We start from the raw sequence: 19609 nt of genomic DNA, 5'->3' as shown, positions 1-19609 counted from the left end.
CTGATTGAATGAGATAGAGCCAGGGCACACTGGAAGATTAAGCTAAACTCAGCTAGCTCCTTGGAGAGAACAATTTATCTAATATTGTTTAGCATTTCACGCCACAAGGCACACATTACTCATCCCACAAACTCCTCTGGTTGGCATTTAAATCCCTTCACAATCTCACTTTAGTCTCCTTTTCCAAACTTCACATTACTCTTCTTTAGGAAATCTGTGGTCCAAACTTGTCTATTTACTCTTCCTTGTGCATGATATTCTATCTCCTATGTACATTTCTTTGAACAGGCTATCCCGCATCCCCGAATAGCTTTTCTTCTTTCCTATCTCATATCCCTAGACTTATTCAAGTCTTAGCTAAAATCTTACCTTGTGCAAGAAGCCTTTCCCTTTCCCCATAATGTTGGTGCCTCCCCTTGGAGACTATCTCTAATTTATTCTGTATATATCTTATTTGTGCATAGTTATTGGCATGTTGTATTTCTTCCACTTTAGATTTTAAGCTCCATGAAGGCAGAGACTGTTTTTTCCTTCTCCTGTATCTCTAGTTCTTAGCATAATTTCCAGCACACAGTTGGGGCTTTAATAAATGTTTGTTGACCAAGATTAAGTGCCTTATTCCATATTTTTGTTATTCAGTCATTTTTCAGTCATGCCTGACTTTTCATGACTCCATTTGGGGTTTTCTTGGCAAAGATACTAGAGTGGTTTGCCATTCCCTTCTTCAGCTCATTTTATAGATGAGGATACTAAGGCAAATAAGGCTAAGTAATTTGCCCAGGGTCACACAGCTAGTAAATGTTTGCGGCTAGATTTGAACTCAGGAAGATGAGTCTTCTTGACTTTAGGTCTGGCACTCCATCTACTGTGCCACCTAGATGCCCATCTTCTAGATAAGTCTGCCTTGATTTTCCTCAGTTGTTAGTACCTTCCATCCCTTAAAACTATTTTGTACTTTTTTTTTATTTTTGAAATCTGTGCATATGGTGTTTTGTTTCCAATAAAATATAAGCTCCTTTAGGACAGATGCTGTTCTCTCTCTATCTCTAGTGCTCTGCTTATGATACTACGTGGGTGGATCATGCATCAATAGCAATGATAAAAAATGGACAGATTAAGTGTGAGTATGCACTCACACTCATTAAAAGTTCCCCAAAAAGGCATATTGGGTATATCTCCTAGAGAGAATTTATAGGACATGAACAGAAATAGTTCAAGTTTGAGAAATCATAGATGCATCATGATCAGTGATGGGAATACCTACAATAGGCAGTCAATCAACAAGCATTTGTTAAGCACTTACTCTGTGCCAATACTAAGTGCTGAAGATACAAAGTAAGGTGAAAGCAGTCCCTGCCTTCAAGACAATCATGAGCAATAAAAACATAATACAAAAAGGGGAAGACAATATGCAAACCCCCCACAAACCAATATGTAAAAATATATACAATATAAATAGAAGACCTGAGAAATGGGACCAGGAAAGGCTTCTTGCAGAAAGTAGGATTTGATTTGGGCCTTGAGGGAAGTCAAACAAGTGAAAAGACTGAGTGAAGAGGGAGAGGATTCTAGCCATGGAGGCTAGAGAGATGGAGCCAGTGAAAAGGCATCCAGTTGGGTGATCATGTGTCATCGTAAAGGAGTAGCAAGGTTAGTGTTGCTGAATTATAGAATGGGGGAGTAGAGCAAAATGTAAGAATACTGATAAAGTAGGAAAGGGGCCAGATTATGAAGAGTTTTAAATGTCAAAGTATTTTATATTAGATCCTAGAGGTAGTAACAAGCCATTGGACTTTATTGAGTAGGGGTGTAACATGCTCAGATCTGACCATGAATAACCTGACTTTAGGCAGATTATTTTATCAGCTGTGTTTTAATGGACTGGGGTAGGGAGAGATTTGAGGCAGGGAGACCAATCAGCAAGGTATTGTCATGAGATTATTATGTATTGCTATATGTTATATGTAATTCAGTCATCTATTTACTATGTGTTATTTAGGCAATTTGTTGATAATACATAGTCTTGGCTGTTTTTCTCTCTTTTCCCTTTTTGTGTTATGCTTTTATTGCTTATTAAGAACCCAAGATTCAAAGTTATTTATAAAAGAGGTGGTTTATTATTGTAATGGAACAGAGATTTATTACAATTTCACATCACTTATCAATTATTCCAGAGAGATGTTGATGTAAACAAGCTGGAGACCATGGACCCCATCTTCAAACACCAATTAGTAGCTGATGCCAGGCTTTGCTTCTCCTAGACCAAAAAGCTCTGAGCCCAGCTGGCTAGAATCATCTGAGGCTCTGGACCTAGAGACTCAGGTCATGGAGGATATCTGTGAAGCTACTACCCAGAGCTGGTTCAGTGGAAGATAGACACATGATCCCTGATCCTAGATGAAGCAGAGAGTGAGCCACTTTGCATCACCCTAAACAATGTGGAGCATGTGAGAAAGGCTACAGTGCAGGTGCTTTGGGGGTTGGAATGGCCAGAGCCAGGTTGGGGCTTCCTGGTGGGGTGTCTTCCCAGAGTTCTGAAGAGCAGACAGCTAGATATGGATGAGGACATTGAGAGAAAGGCCTGGAACATGATTGCATACCTGATAGACAAGATGATAGGAGACATTAAATATATTCAGCATATTACCCTATCACAATGTGATCCAGAACGAAGAGGCTGTATCTCTTCTCATAAAATACCTGGATGATAAGCTGATTCTTCTTAGTGAGTCACTGATGAAGGAAAATCTCTGTGGGATTTTGGGACCTCTCTGAGATCAATGGCTTCTGGTCATTCCTCAGGTGCTGGGGGCCAGCAGAGATGTGTCTGCTGAGATTAACAGAAGTTTTTACTCTATGTTGGAGCCTTAGTAGTTTTTCTCATACAGAAGGGCAAGGGTTGCTGCTAGAAAGCCTGAATGATGGATGCTACGTGACTCTGGAGGAGAAAGTACAACTGAACCAACAAGTACATTAAGTCGTATTACCTGGATAAGGCTCAACAGGGCAGAAGAAGGACTGTTTCCCAGAGATCAATGGGGTAGAATGAATATAGGCGGCTGAGTGTCATGTTACTATAAGGCAAGGAAAAAGTGGCTGCCTGTGGGAGTACTACATACCGAGGACCTAAATGCCCTTTTGCCAATGGCCTAAGAGACCCTTTGTCATTATTGAGCTCTGTACCTACCACATTTGTCTGCTGGCCTGGAGCCAGAGGACCCAGGTCAAGACCAAGATCTTGGACCTTGGGTAGGATGAGCCATTTTACATCTCAGTTCCCACAAAGCTGTGGTTCTATCAGGAAGCCTGCATGGTCTTCACAGTCATGGATAATGACTGGTTGTCCACCAATGACTTTGCTGGGGTGGCCACCATGATCTTGAGCAGCACCAGCAGGCCCCAAATGGGAGCAGTGTGAGGAGCATGAGGTCAACTACTCCATCTCAGTAGGCCCAAAGCCAATTTGAAGTCAGCACTGAGTTATGCTGGAGAGATGGATGGACACAGAAGCACGGGAGTTTGTGAAGAAACTCAGAAGTGGAGAACAGCATGAGAGATGACTAAGCATAGTATTTCTAGGTGATACTGCACTCCACATCCTCTTTTTCCCTTTCCTACCCACCCTTCCTCCACTTCAGGCTTCAGTTATCTATATGAAGGTGTCTAGGTGCATATAGTCTTTTCATCAAGAATTTCCTGTTCAGGGGAGGGGCTAAGATGGCGGAGTAGAAAGATACACATACGCTAGCTCCAAACCCACAGCCCATAAATTATCTGTAAAGAAGAACTCCCAACAAATTCTGGAGCAGCAGAAGCCACAGAACAACGGAGTGGAGGAGACTTCTGTTCCAGAGAGATCTGAAAATGGACGCAAAAGGTCCATCACCCACAGGACCGGAGCAGAGCCCAGCCCTGCCTTGGCCACGTGGCACTGAGAAGAGCAGATCTGAGGAGGCTTCAGGGATGAGATCTCCAGCAGCTGCGCCGGTCCCTCCACCCACAGGTGCAAAGGTCAGTGAAAGAGTCTCTTTCGCTGGCCTAGAGGGGAGTGGGGTGTCTCCATAACTCAGGCCCCCTTGGGAGGCAGCAACGGGAGCAGCAGCAGACAAGGGCTCCCAAAGCAGGCAGGAGCCTAGATTCATTGTTGAAGGTCTCCACATAAATCCCCTGAGGGAACTGAGCCCCGTGCAGCAGCCCTGTCCCCACCCAAGCAGCTGAACTTAATCTCACACTGAATAGCAGCCCTGCCCCCACCCAAAGCCCTGAGGCTGGGAAGCAGCATTTAAATCTCAGACCCCAAGCACTGGCTGGGTGAATCTGGAGGTGAAGTGGGTGTGGAGAGTCAGAAGTCAAGTCACTGGCTGGGAAAATGCCCAGAAAAGGGAAAAAAAAAATAAGACCACAGAAGGTTACTTTCTTGGTGAACAGATATTTCCTCCCTTCCTTTCTGATGAGGAAGAACAATGCTTACCATCAGGGAAAGACATAGAAATCAAGGCTTCTGTATCCCAGCCCACCCAATGGGCTCAGGTCATGAAAGAGCTCAAGAAGGATTTTGAAAATCAAGTAAGAGAGGTGGAGGAAAAACTGGGAAGAGAAATGAGGGAGATGCAAGAAAAGCATGAAAAGCAGGTCAACACCTTGCTAAAGGAGACCCCAAAAAATGCTGAAGAAAATAACACCTTGAAAAATAGGCTAACTCAACTGGCAAAAGAGGTTCAAAAAACCAATGAGGAGAAGAATGCTTTCAAAAGCAGAATTAGCCAAATGGAAAAGGAGGTTCAAGAATTTCCTGTTCAGTTCTTTCTGGTATAACCTTAGTGGTCATCATGAAAGAGTCTTATAGGGTCAGCATTTATGATGTTTCTCCTCATTCAATATTGTGTGTGTCTTAGTCACAGATAGTTTTAATCTGAACCTAGGTCAATGTTGGTTTGATTCCTTTTCTATAAACACTCCCTGGGGCCACTGGGGTCTAAGGCTTCAACTGTCAGTGACAGCTCCCCTCCCCTCTGCCAGGAGACCTTACACTGTCACCCAAAGGACACATTCAAGCAGCTGTTAGAGTACTTAGGGCAGGCTGATTGAGGCTTTGAGGCACCAGGTGGTGCAGGCTGGAAACCAACAGGGAGAAATAGAGGAAAAAAATCTAAATCTGCTTCACCTAGGTCTACAGCTATCTGATGAGCCTAAAGGATGTCTCCCACTGCCCAGTCACCTTTTAGCTCCTCACAACTTCCACCCCAATCCCTAAAGGCACTATTTTCAAGGAAATTCAATTCAATTTGGACAAATTTGGTGCCAGTTTGTATCACAGTCACCAGGAGATAGATATCAAATGCCAAGCAGGCTAATATGGGAGAGGTTCTCTGGATCTTATTTTACAATATAAGAATGTCTCTTGGCCAGGGTTGGAATGCATCTAGGAAGTCAGTAAAGATATTTTTGCTTAGCATATTGTAAATCTGATCAAGAGGATTTTAAAGAAGATAGGAGGGGAAAGAGAATACAACCCACATCTCTGAATTCTTCTGTCTATAATAACAAAACAGGCAGAACAGTAGAAGAGAGGATCAGTGATCCATAGGAGATTATATCCAGAAGGCAATTATATCCATAGGAGATTATATCCAGAACTCAATTTCATGTCTTCAGATATCTGTATGAAATGCACAAATTGTAAACAATAAGTAATGTGTACTAATAATCCTTATGCAAGGAGGCAAATTTGACCTTAGGGTGATAAAAAAAATGAATGAGTGAATGAATGAAAAAAGTATGTATTAAGTACTCTCTATGTGCCAAACCCATTGCTAATTGCTGGAATTACAAATAGGAAAAGTGAAATAATTCCTTCTCTTAGGGAGCTCAAATCTAATTAGAAGAGACATCATACATAGTTTAACTGCAGGACAGATAGAACAGCCCAGACAATGTTTGCATCTGACTGGTAGAAAGATAATTAGTAAACATTTGTAAAGTCCCTACTTTACTATATGACAGACACAAAATATAAATATGAAAAAAATATACAATCCTTCCCTTCAAGGAGCTTACAATGTGATGGGGGAGGACAATATACCAAAAGAATCTGAAAAGGATGGGGATACAAAGGGGAAGAAGATACTTGACATGGGCATGATTGAGAAATGCAAAGAAGTCGAAAGGAGTATAGCCAGGTAGGAAATTGAGAGATGACTGTCCTAGGCCCCCTCCTTAAATTGAGGTTTTGGAGTTAATATCTGTACCTTCCAATCAGAGGGCCAGAGGGTACTGAAGAGGTTGATTCAATCTTGCAGGATGATGAAGTTTCTGAATGATGAGATTTCTGGGTGACCAGGTAGAGGATTTAAAGAAATGCCATCAGATGTGGGGAAAAGGGTAGATGGTAAATCCTGGTGGTCTTCCATCTCATCAGAAGGAATATCATTGGTGACTTCCATCTCATTAAAATGATGTGAGCAAGTAAGCAGGTTCTTGGTGTCCTGGGGCCTGGGGGAAAGGACAAAGGACAGGGAAAGGATGAGTACCCCTGGAGTAACTATCATTTAAACAGTAGAATAGGTCATATGATTGGGATAGCCTATGGGAGGTTATACCTGAGGCAAAAGATGTCAGTTTCTTGAGAGTTGGAACTGCTTACTTTTGTTTTTGTTATTTCCAACATCCAGTGAATGCCTGGCACAGAGTAGATGCTTAATTCATACTTGTTGAACCAATGAATGAAAAAGTCATAGAATAAATTGAAGAGATATAGTAGAATTACAAATTGAGAAGATATAGCCAGGTGAAGTGATTCAGAAATCTGAGGGGAATTACACAGTAGAAGAAAACATTTGGGTAAAGATCACTCGAGTGGGGAATTATAGAAAATGAATCATCACTTGTTATAGAGGGGCTCCCAATCCTGTTGGAACAGGCAGTGCCTCAAATTCCTTCCAGCTGGTAGGTTGTGTGATTTCCTTGGTGATCTCAATTCGCTTCTAACATTTATTAAGCATCTGACATGCTTAAGGCACTGTCTAGAGTACCTAAATAGGAAATTGAAGCAAACAGATACCCTCAAGGAGCTCACATTCTATTAGGGATATACTACATATACAAGGGGAAGTTAGCTGGCACAGTGGATAGAGTACCAGGTCTGGAGTCAGGAAGATTCATCTTAACAAATGCAGATTGGCAACTTAGCTGTGATTTATGGTATTTGATAGCAGACTTGAGCCCTGAGATATTAAATGACTTGTGTAGGGTCACACAGTCAGTATGTGTAAGAGGCAGGACTTGAACTCAAGTTTTCTGGGCTTCCAGGACAGCTCTACTTTACAGTGCCTCTCTTTTTCTCTGAGTGGAAGGACAGCGTCATTTTCTTTGTATTTTCAGGACCTAAAAGAATGTCTTGCCGATAGTAAGAGCTAAATGCATAATGAACTGAATTAGCCTACACTGAGTATATTTGTTAAAGGACCAAGAAGTTAATGTGATTGTTGCTAGTTCATTTCACTACCAGCGGATGATTGGATGTGAAACCAGCCGAAGCCAACGAAATAATTAAATAAAACATTTAATTGACTTAAATGAAGTTTTTGGATTTCAAGTGGATTTCAATTATCCATGCTATAATTGTCCTGCATGACCAAACATCTTTGTCTCACTTGTTAGAACAACTTAGACACTGAGAAATTTAATTCCTTGCCCAGACTGTCTAAATAGTTATTGACTGAACTGGGTATAAGCATATTTAGTCCAATGAGTACCCTCATGGTTATCCAGCTACTTTAATGTGTTTTTGTCATCCAACTTGATGACTCCTGGGGTTTAACAACCCTGTGAATTTTTCCATTATCTCCTTCATTAGAGCAAAACCATAAATCCACTCCAAGTAGATCTCTAAGGCTGGCACCTGGAAGTCCAGCTCTTGCCCTTTGGGAATGGCAATCGTTGAGCCTGTTGGCAGAATGAAGAGCTGAAGCTAAAGTAAAAAAATGTAAGATACTGAAATGGATGGCAAGGTACCATAACCCACTTGAGCCCACATATCATTCAACCATTTTTAATTTCCTGTGCATAGGAAGAAAAGTCAAAATGGAGCATTTTGTCTAATGCTCAGCCCCAATAAAAATATAACTGGCAGAGATACTTTCTTTCCTAATAAAGTTAAGATCTCGGATTATTTTCCAATTGTTACAAGAGGACCTTGCCTGTCAGATTGTATCAGATTTACAACAGACATTTTCAGGAAAAACACTAGGTTAAATATTAATTTTTCTTCACTGGAAGTTCACAGAGATTAATATGTTGTTATTATGTTTTTTCTTTTAAAATCATGTTGCATTTCCTCCAGGATTAATGTCATATTTTCCCTGACTTTTCCTTTTTACAAACCTGTTTTGACTTTCTTTTTTCCAGCCTGTCATTCACCATATCTGTGCTTGTTACCTACATGTCTAGAAACTGAAATTTATTACATCAGTTTCAAAACTTTCCTGTAGAGAGCAGGGTGATGTTTGTAGGTTGTCACTTTCAAAGAAGACCTCCTCATGTACCTCATTCTCTGAGAAACGGAGACTCATTCTTTGGACGTAGAGTTTACAAAGAGCTACTCCTTCCTGCAAGCATCTGCCTTTTCTAAAACGTGATGGTCTGGTTGTTGGTTTTGTTCTTTGGCACTGAGACTTAGCTGATAGGAATTTTTTTTGTGTGTTACCTTCTCTTTAGTGCTACTGGAAGACACTGCGGCAGTAGGCTTTGCTAACTAATGGCTTCTTTGAAATTATTCTGTCCACAAGACCTGAAGGATGGTGTATCTTTAACATATTTGTGTTCAGGAAAAGATTTTGAAATTAAGGTACTGAGAAGGGGATTTTCTTTTCTTTTTTTAAATGAAAGAAAGAAAACTCACCATTTTCACATCATGTGTAACTCCTTTTTCTCTCATCACAATGACTGATTTTTTTATGCATTTACCTTTTACATCATTCATTATCTAGAGACTACAGGCATTTATCTGGGTTGTGTTTAGTATTCACATTTAGTGCTCAGATTAATGGGAAGAGGAAATATTGGATTAATCAAAATTCATCACAACTAAAGAAATCTGTAGGGAATTATGGAATGTAAATAGACAAGTGCTCTGAACTCCTGAGGAATGGAAAAGAACTATCCACCAAAAGGAACTGTATCAATATAAAACAGAGAGAAAACAAATCACAGTGCCATCTAATCAATTAATCAGCAAGCATTCATTGAGTACTTATTATGAGACATTCTAGTTTTGCTCATGGCAGCTAACTCTGAAATTTCTGTGACCCTAAGCCTTGACTTAGCATTTGTATAGGATAGTAAAAGATGTCTTAAAAAAACCCCGACAGCAAATCTTTCCTACCTTACATACAAAGATATAAACAGAGGAGAATCTTATCTGTCCTACACTCTAAGAGATGGAATAGATTTTCCAGTGGCCAATAAGCAGGTTGACCCAATACTATTATTATTAGAAATGTATAGTTCTATAGTACCAGAAAGTTCTGCCAAGCATTATTACAGAAGAAACACCAGATGGCAGGCATGAACGGCATCAGAAAATAAACTGAAATTCCAAATCTTCAAACTCTTTTGCTTTTCCTAATCCTCTCTCTTTTCTTCATTTTTCTACTTCTCTTTTTGTCTTTCTCTCTTTCATGCCCTCTCTCTTTCTCTCTGTGTCTTTGTCTATGTCTCTTTCTGTCTCCAGCTTTTGTCTGTCTTTTCTCTTTCTCTCTGTTTTTCCTGTGTCCCCCATTGTCTCTCATGATCTGTATCTCTTTCTATGTCTCTCTTTCATTTTCTGTCTTTCTGTTTCTTTCCTTGTCATTTTCTTTTTGTGTCTCTGATTTTAATTTTGGAGTGTTTAGGATATGTGCTTATGTATACATATTTTATGAAACTTGGATTTCATAATTGATAAAATTATGAAATAGAAACCTAAATGACTATAAGCTGAAGTTCTAACAGGTTTAATTTTTTTCCCCTGTGGCAAGTCATTTAACTCTATTTGTTTCAGTTTCCTCATCTATAAAATGAACTGGAGAAGAAAATGACAAACCACTCCAGTATCTGCCAAGAAAACTCCCAAAAAGGATCACAGAGTTGGACATGATTAAAAACAACAATAAAACAGTAATTGCTGGTGAACAGAGTGTGAGGTTGCACATGGAGAAGTTAGGAGAGGGGTGATGCCGTACAATGCCTAAAACATCTGGCAGCTAGGTGGCACAGTGAATAGAGTGTTGGTCCTGAAGTCAGAAAGATTCATCTTCCTGAATTCAAATCCAGTCTCAGACAGTTACTAGCTGTGTGACCCTGGGCAAGTCTCTTAACCCTGTTTGCCTCAGTTCCTCATCTGTAAAATGAGCTGGAGAAGGAATTGGCAAATCATTCCCATATCTTTGCCATAAAAACCCCCAATGGGATCAGAACAACAAAAAAGAACAAAAATCATACACATCATCTTCAGTCTTGTTTGATAATGAAAATGCCTTATAATTAAATTGTGTCATAGCTTCAGAGTCTTAAAAGTTTCCTTAAACCTTGTTTTCTCTCACCTATGGTAGGTTTCACAGAGAGATGTTCATGATTAAGTGATAGATATGAAGTCTTGTTCATAATACTTTGTTATCCTTCTCTATGACACTTTTCAAGGAAATGGTTTGACAAACTTCACAGCACCTAAAAAAATGAAAAACAAGTCTTAGTTTATTGGTCTATATTGTGGAAGACTAAGACATGTATGAATAATGACCGTAAAACTGATCCCTAAATTTGAGACCTTGACTTATCTTTTACGCCCTCTCAATTTTACCCATTCCTTTTCTGAGTCACTACTTTCTGCTCATTAAATCTGTCCTTTATTTTTTCTCCTTTCCTCAGAGTTCTGTACTGTAGGAGTGATTTCTAAAGTGCAGAACTTTCTTATATCTTGATTTTTTTTTTCCTATTCCATGCCAATCCAGAGACTAAGAATTTTTCAATTAGTTTCATTGAGGAGAGGAAGGCCACTGGGTGGAGCTCCTCGTTCACCATTAGCATGGTGATAGTTTGGTGATTTGAACAGAATTCCTCAACTCTCAGAAAATGGGGGATTAAGGAGATATACAGAAGGATAGATGTGTAATAGTGAAATATTACTCATACAAAACATACTAGGAAAAATGTGAAAGTTAATAACAGCTTACATTTAGATAGCATTTACTAAGTACTTTACAATTATCTCATTTGATCCTCACAACAGGTAGGTTCTATTAATACCCCCATTTTACAAATGGGGAAACTGAGGCAAACAAAGGTTGAGGGACTTTCTCAGGGTCACAAAGCTAGTAAGCATCTGAGGTCTGATTTGAACGCAGATCTTCTTGATTCCAGGCCCAGTGCTCTATCACTGTATCACCTAGTATACACCTAATTAAAGTTATTAATCTGGCTGAAACAAGGCAATTTCTCAAAATTTCTTTTTATGTGGTTGCCATAGGCATTTAGACATTTTTACCCCCTTTTCTCTTAGTGCAAAATAAATCAGTCCCTGATTTGAAATTAGTCAGTATCAGATGTAATACAGTAAATGGAATCCAGGCATGTGTCAGCTTATTTATAAGATGGGAAAACTAACTTGAACATAACACTGATGAGAAATAGGCCAGCCATTCTAATTCTTGCATGTTTGAATTGTGAGATGATGCAATAACAATGGTTAGTATTTACGTAGTGCTTCAAAATTTGTAAAGCATTTTACATGTGTTATTTCATTTGATCCTCACAGCATTACTGTGAGATAAGTGCTCATTTTATATATGCAAAAAATGAGTCTCAGAGAGGATAAGGGTTTTGCCCAGAGTCACACAACTGATGTGTCTGAGGCACTATTTAAAGTCAGATCTTCCTAATTCCAAGTCCACCACTCTAAGCAATATGCCTCAAAGACTATTTATAGTCTATACAGAAATCTGGCTTGACCGTTTTGGCTGAATTGGCCACTTATTCATTTATTGAACAATCATTCTGTTGGAGACGGGAGAAAAATGCAAGACTCAGTTCTTCTTCACTTCTCCCCCAAAACAAAACAAAACAAAACAGAAAACTTGCATCTTGTTGAAGGACAGAAGAGATACACAAGAAGACTTGAAGGAACTGTGATTTTTATTAATATAGGGAACACTCTCCATTAACACAGATCATAATCAATCTCTTAGTAGACAAGTTACTAAGGCACACATATGCCTTGCACAAAGCTGCATGACTAGTGTCAGAGGTAGAATTGGAGCTCAAGTCTTCCAAACAGTACTCTTTCTCTCTCCCCTCTGTAAAGATACATATGTATATGTCTGTATACATAGACATATACATATATATATATACATACATATACACACATAGATATTCTCTATCCATCTATCTGTATGGAGAGAAAGAGACAGAGAGAAAGACAGAGAGAGAGCCAAGAGACTTTAGAGTGCATCTGGTCCAATTCCTCTCATGAGGAAACTGAGGCCTGTGGAAGTTATGTGATGTTTCCAGGGTCATACAAGTCAACGGTATCAGAGCTGGAGTTTGTGATCAGGTTCTCTGACTTCAGAGCCATTCTGTTTCTCACTGTATACCATACTGAGATTTGATCTTGTGTCTTAACTCCTATAAACTATAATTTTTTTAAAAAAAGAAAACATGAGATGGTAGGAAGGACACCTTTTTTAATGTCTTATTTTATGTAAATTATGGGGTACATGGGACTGATGCACACACATATATTTGGAATATGTATCCTATTTAAATTGATTCAAGGTATCAAGTACATAAGAATCTTGTGGAGAATAGTTGACATGTTATTTTAAAATGTTTATTATTAACCATGTTAAACATTAACAAAATCATCAAAACTTACTTTGCAATTTTTTTACATTAAGAAAGAAATTCATCCCTTAAAGCACCATAACAACTAAATTTTCATTTTCTGAAAGACTCTATTCTCTGTTTTAGCAAGTTAATCAAAAGAAAAATTCAAATTAAATATAATACACATGAAAAAGAAGAGTGTTTTTTCCTCCAGTGAACTTGTCTTGAGTTCAATAACTTTTATATGCTTCAGTGTCTCCACTATTGGACTGATCATGTATAATCTTTCATAGAGGAAGACACTGACAGTTTCTATATGCTAGAACTTTTTTCTTTTTCTTTTTTGAAACCCAAGAGATAAAAGGTGTATTTGAAGCCATGGAAAAGAGCAAAACCTCTTTAGAGGACCTTTATTTGGGCAGATGTGTTATTAATGGGTAGCAGTATTTGTGGTTTGAAAATGCCTCTATGCTTCCTAATCAAACTTCTCTTGCATCTGCTTTCAACAGACATAAAGCCTGATTTTTGACAAAGAAGTAGGTTGCCATGGAATTCATTGATGCCACAAAAAAACTTCCTAATGGTGACTTGCTCATGAATTGAACTGCAGGGAGTATGCTATTCCAAAGATATAACTCCATTTCATTTCACCTGGAGAAAGTTCTAACCAACTAGTAATTGTTATAGGAAAAGTAAAGCAAGATATGGAATTTTGCGTCAAAACCAAATCTGTTCTGTTGCGTTTGATAAGCTACCTTCTTGACTCATACATATTTATGCTTTAGAATTCTTTTATGATTTGTTATTGTTGAGTTCTCTAGCCTGTTGAGCTAGGGAAAAGGGCTTTATGTATTACAGGCATTGCAATTTCATACTAAGTATTCTTTGAAGTCAGTGATGGAAAATATGTCTATAACTCCATATAGTAGAAGGTCATGAAACCAGATTCAGCGAATGCTGATGCAAGCCCTTCACAAATTTATGCTCAAATTGCTCTTTCTGGTTTTTCCATCCATATGCTTCACAACTTTCATTTTTATAGTACTTTTCAGTGACTTCTAAGCCTTCCCATAACTCTAAACAATTCTGACTTTCTCATTCTGCAACCCTATAGCAAAAGTTAACAGCTTCCTGTTAAAACTCACAATGAATATATGTGTATTGTCTGGAACAAATGTGTATATACATACATGCACATACATATATGTATGTACGTACATATATATGTATATGTACATATGAAGCAATGTATATATACATATCCATGCGTGCAAAATAAATCACACATATACTGCACACATACATGTGCACACACACATATGTATAAAACATACATAATACAAATATAGCAAATGGAGAAGTTTTGAATGCTGTAGATAAGTTCACTTACCTTTGTAGTATACTTTCCAGGGATGCAGACACTGAAAATTAGGTTGACACACCCATTACCAGAGCTGGTTCAGTGTTTGGGAGGCTCCAAAGGAAAGTGTGGGAGAAGAGGTATCAGACTGACTACCAGACTGAAGGTCTACAGAGCCATTGTGCTGACCTCATTGTTTATGCCTGTGAAACCTAGACAGTATACCACTGCCATGCTGGCAAATGGAACTGGTTCCATTTGTATTGTTTTAGGAAGATTCTGAAGATCACCTGGCAGGATAAGGCATGGGACCCAGAGGTCCTTTCTTAAATGAAACTGCCAAGTATTCAAACTCTGCTTCAGAGAGTGTAACCCCAATGGGCCGGCCACACTGTTTGAATGAAAAACCTATGCTTGCCAAAGCAAGCAAAGACTATTTAATGGAGAACTCACACAAGACAAGTGTTCACATGGTGGTCAGAAGAAGAGATACAAGGACACTCTCAAGGTCTCTCTTAAGAACTATGGAGTTGATTGTGTGGCATGGGAGATGCACACAGGACAGTTCAGCATGACATGCCCATGTCAGAGAAGGTGCTGTGCTCTATGAGCAAAGCAGAACTGAAGTAGCTCAAAAGAAAAACATGATGCGCAAATTGAGAGAATCCACCCAAATGTACACATGGACTATCTGTGCCCGACCTATTATAGAACATTCTGAGCTTGTATTGGTCTGATCAACCACAGTTGGACACACCATAACTTGACTCTAGCATAGTGATGCCCTTTTGGTCCTTTTTGAGAATAAAGAACAACTATAACCATAACACATATATACTCAGGCATACACGTACACACATATACACAATACTATATAAAGATAAAAGAGAATATGATAATGAATTATAATTATTGACAAAGATAATGAGAAGCAGTGTAGCCCAGTGGATAGAGAGCTAGCCTAGGAGACATGAAGACCTGCATTCAAGTCCTATCTCTAACACATACCGGTTGTGTGACCCTGGACAAGTTGTCACTTAACTTCTAAATTCCAATTCTATATTATTTAACATGCATTTATTAAGTAACTACTAATTGTCAGATACTATGTTAGATATGAGGGATACAAAAACAGTACCTGTCCTCAAGGAGATTGTTTTTTTATTGAGGGGACTAATATACATATAGGTATATCAAACACATCATATGTACCTATATCATAATATAGGTATATCAAAAGTAGATAGTAAAGGCACTTTAAAGGGGATGGCACTAAAAGCTGGGGAGAATCAGGAAGGGCTCCATGTAGGAAGGGAGAGGAATAAGCATTTTTATGGTGTCTACTACATGCTAGGCATTGTGCTAAGCACTTTACAAGTATCACTTCATTTCAAGGTGGTACTTCAATTTAGTTGTGAAGGAAACTAAAAATTTTAAGGGGTAGAGGTGAAGAGAGAATATTCAAGGGAAAAGGAAAATGCAGCGGAGATAAGAGATGGAGTGTTGTGCATGAGAAAACAATAAGAAGGCAATTTTGGATATATTTTAGAGGACATGATGCAAAGTAATATGTAATAAGGCTGGGAAGTTAAGTGTGTATCCAGTTGTGAAGAACTTTGAATGCCAGAGAAGTTCAAATTTGCTACTGGAGATGACAGAGAGTCCCTAGGGCATATCAACTAGGGAAGTAATTCAAACTAGGACTTTTAAGAAAGTCTGGCAGCTGTGTGGAATATGGATTTCATGGAAACAGGGGATACTTGAGGCAGAAAGACCAGTTAGTGGATTATTACAAGAGTTCAAGTAAGAGATGCTGCAGATGTAGAAATAGCAAGAATCTGATTGCCTATGTGGGATGAAGAAGAATGATAGTTGAGGATAACCGTCAGGTTGCAAAACTGAGTGACTGGAAGGAGCATCATATCTGACTGCAGTGGGGAAGTTCAAAAGTTGTGAGTTTTGAGGGAAAGATAATGAGTTCTATTTTTGGCTGTTTAGTTTGAGATCCCTATTGGACACCTACTTCATAACAGTTGGTGATATTAGACTGAAACTCAATAGAAACCTCCAAATCCCTGCTGGATGTCCTGTTGGTATTTCCAACTTAATGTGTCCCAAACTGAATTCATAATCTTTTCCCTCAGACTCATTCTACCTTCTAACTTCCTGTCATCATCGTCATCGTCATCATCATCATCATCATCATCATCATCATTCCTATTATTATTTTGGCCAAGGGATCTACCATTTTTCAAAATTGCTCTTTTGAGATTTTTTGAATGTTAATGGAAACTAAGAAAAGTGTCTGGTCTACCATGTTGTTTGTTTCATATCCTGGAAGTGGTATCTTGAGTCTCTCCAGGTTCATAAACTCAAAGGTAGCTTTGATTCTTTCCTCTCTCTCATCTGCTCATACCCCAAATCCAATAAGTTGCTATGCCATGTTTTTATTTTTATAACATTTCTTATACCCAACCTCTTCTCTCACTAACATGACACCCTGACCTAATTCAGTTTCCTGTTGAAATCTACAATGGATATATGTCTTGCCTGAGGCAAAATGGATATATGTATGTATACACACATCTACATGTATGCCTATATAATATGTACATATAACACAATATTTGTATATAATGCATATAAAAAGATAATAACAATATGATAATATGATAATAAGTTACAATTATTGATAAAGATAATGAGGATTATAGAAAAGTGGAGAGAGAGTAGGCTTGGAGGACATGAAGACCTGTCTTGTCTCTGACATTGAAGTCCTGTCTCTGACGCATACTGGTTGTTGACCCTGGACAAGTCATTTAACTTCTGAATTCTAGTCCTATATCATTCAACAAGCTTTTATTAAATAACTACTATGTGTCAGATACTGTGTTAGATGTGCGGTATATAAAAGCAGTGCCTGTCTTCACAAGTTCCCTTGTATCTCTTGCTTGGAATACTGAAGTAGCTTCCTAATTACTTTCCGTAGTCTCAGTCTCTCCCTTTTTCAGGTTCTTATCCACAAAACCACCAAGTTGATATTCTTAAAGCACATTTCTCACTCTGACACTCCCTTCCTTCAGAAACTTCAGTGGCCATGGTGCTAGAAACTAGAAGAACAGAATGCAAACACCTTTGTGTAGCTTTTAAAACCCTTCACAATTTTTCTGTAACCTGTCTTTCAGACTTACTTCACATTCCTTACCCTTAGACATTCTGTGTTTCAGCCTGTCAGATTTACTTGCTTTTCCTTGATCTTGGCACTGTCTTTATCTCCATACATTTAGAGGTGACAAGGTGGTCCAGTGGTTAGAGTCCTGGAGTGGAGTTAGGAACACCTGCGTTCAAAGCTGCCCTCATATACTTCTTGGCTCTGTCACCCTGAGGATACAGTTTCTTCAACTGTTTAATGGGGGTAATAATACCTACCTACCAGAATCATTGTGAGGATCTAAAGATAACATTTATAAAGTGCTTGGCACATAGTAAGCACTATACAAATGTTAGTTATTTTGCATTTGCACAGGCTTTCCCCTTTGTCCAGAAGGTTCTCTGGCCCCATGGAATCCTCAGTTCTATTCAAGGCTCAGCTTAAGAGCCCTGTCTACATGAAGTGCTTCCTGATTCTTCTGCCCTCCACTCAGTGAACACCAATTCCCTTCAAAAATGATTTTGCCTATAATTTTTATTTCCTTAAACGTATATCTTTTGTTTCTCTCAGTAGAAAATAAGCTTATTGAGGGCATCCATTGTTTAGCTTTTGTCTTTGTATCCCCAGTGACTATCACAGGTGCCTTTCCTAGAGTAGATACTTTATTATTACTTTTTGAATGGAATTGAGTTGTCAGTGCTCATACAACTAACAAACACCACAGACATTGTGAACCCAGACTCCTCTTGAATCCAGTTCAGGATTCTTACCTGCTACACTGTGCAGTGATATGGATATTCATTTTACAAAAGGATTCATAACAGAGCTCTTTTATCACATAAGTTCCACATTTTTGATGGGATTCTATTTGCCAAGAATTGATTTACATGTACCTTTGCAGTAACATTTACGTTACAAGATACATCCTTCTGCTTGTCCTGGGAAGTAAGAGAACCCCAAATTTGTGGTCATAACAAATTCAGTGAAGTAATCCGACTCTACTTTTGACTGGTGCAAAAATGCTCTATTTCCCACTCCATCCCCAAGTTGAAAAGCCATGTGTCTCTTCATATAATGAAAGCCATGTGATGACTTCTTCACTCACCATTTCCCAGTCTGTCCAAACTTCTCTCTTTTGGTTCAAGGGTTCCTGAAATCCCATGTAACTGTATAAATACATATTCCCAAGTCATGTCTGTCCAACCTTGAAATTGTAGCAACTTTCTTCCATAAATACATTCACTCTTTATCCATTTTCAATATAGTTATTATTATACATAGATATGAAGTCAAGACTTACATTCCAGTTCTGGCTTTCATACTTACTGACTGCACTGTGTTGCATAAGTCACTCAACCTCTGTAAGCCTCAGTGTATTAATCTATAGGAATATTGTAAAGAAAGTGATATATAAACCACAGAGCATCATATAAGGATGAGCAATCATTTTTATTGTTGGCTGTTTCAGTCCTTACTTTTCAGTTCTCTATGTGTCCTTGTCATTTCATGTTCTCTTTTATAGGCATCATCTCTCAAGGGAGGGACTATAATGATATAAATCTCTACATATGATTCTAAACTGCCCCTTTTGAATGTTTACATAGGGATAGACAGGAACTCCTACTGATTTCAGTGGCAGGTGGAAATCTCAGAAGAGGAAATTCCCTTAACCAATGCAGACCAGGACCTTCCCCGAAACTCATAATCTTAGAGAGTTATCTAGGACACTGAGAGGTTGTGACATAGCAAGTATGTGGGTCTTGAACCCACATCTTCCTCGCTTTTCATTCCTTTAGAGGTCAGGTCAACACCATACCATATAACCTTAAGTGCTACTTCATTAATGTTACCATGCTGTTGTTATCAATATAGTCTACTTCTCTTTCCTATGCTAACTGCCTACTCACTCTATCATCATTCCTTATTTCACACTCTCTATCTCTATTTCCTCTTTAAAGCTATGAAAAGGAATCCTAAGCTGTTATCTGTAGTTAAAGACCTAGAGTTTAAAATTTTGAAAATGAATTTTTAGAAGAATATATCTATTACCATTAAGCTACACATGCCTCACGTGAATAAACCATCTCTTTCTTTATGATGACCGGTGATTTATAAATCAAATATTGGGGTACAGCTGCTAAGGTTTTTCTCCAGTGGCTAAGTTATTGTCCGTCTATCTTCACAGAAGAGAAATTATTTTTCATTTGAGAGTAGTCTAAGGTTTATTAAAATACTTT

General features: G+C 38.5%; 1 pseudogene; it reads left to right on the top strand.

Moving 5' to 3' along the window:
* Positions 1-1624: 1624 nt before the first annotated feature.
* LOC140502354 (BAI1-associated protein 3 pseudogene) lies at positions 1625-3560 on the top strand (annotated as a pseudogene).
* The last annotated feature ends 16049 nt before the right edge of the window (positions 3561-19609 follow it).

Source organism: Notamacropus eugenii, chromosome 4 (genome assembly GCF_028372415.1).
Source record: "Notamacropus eugenii isolate mMacEug1 chromosome 4, mMacEug1.pri_v2, whole genome shotgun sequence".
NCBI classification, from domain to species: domain Eukaryota; kingdom Metazoa; phylum Chordata; class Mammalia; order Diprotodontia; family Macropodidae; genus Notamacropus; species Notamacropus eugenii.
Note: the sequence above shows the minus strand (reverse complement) of the source record. Positions and strands in the feature narration are given on the sequence as shown.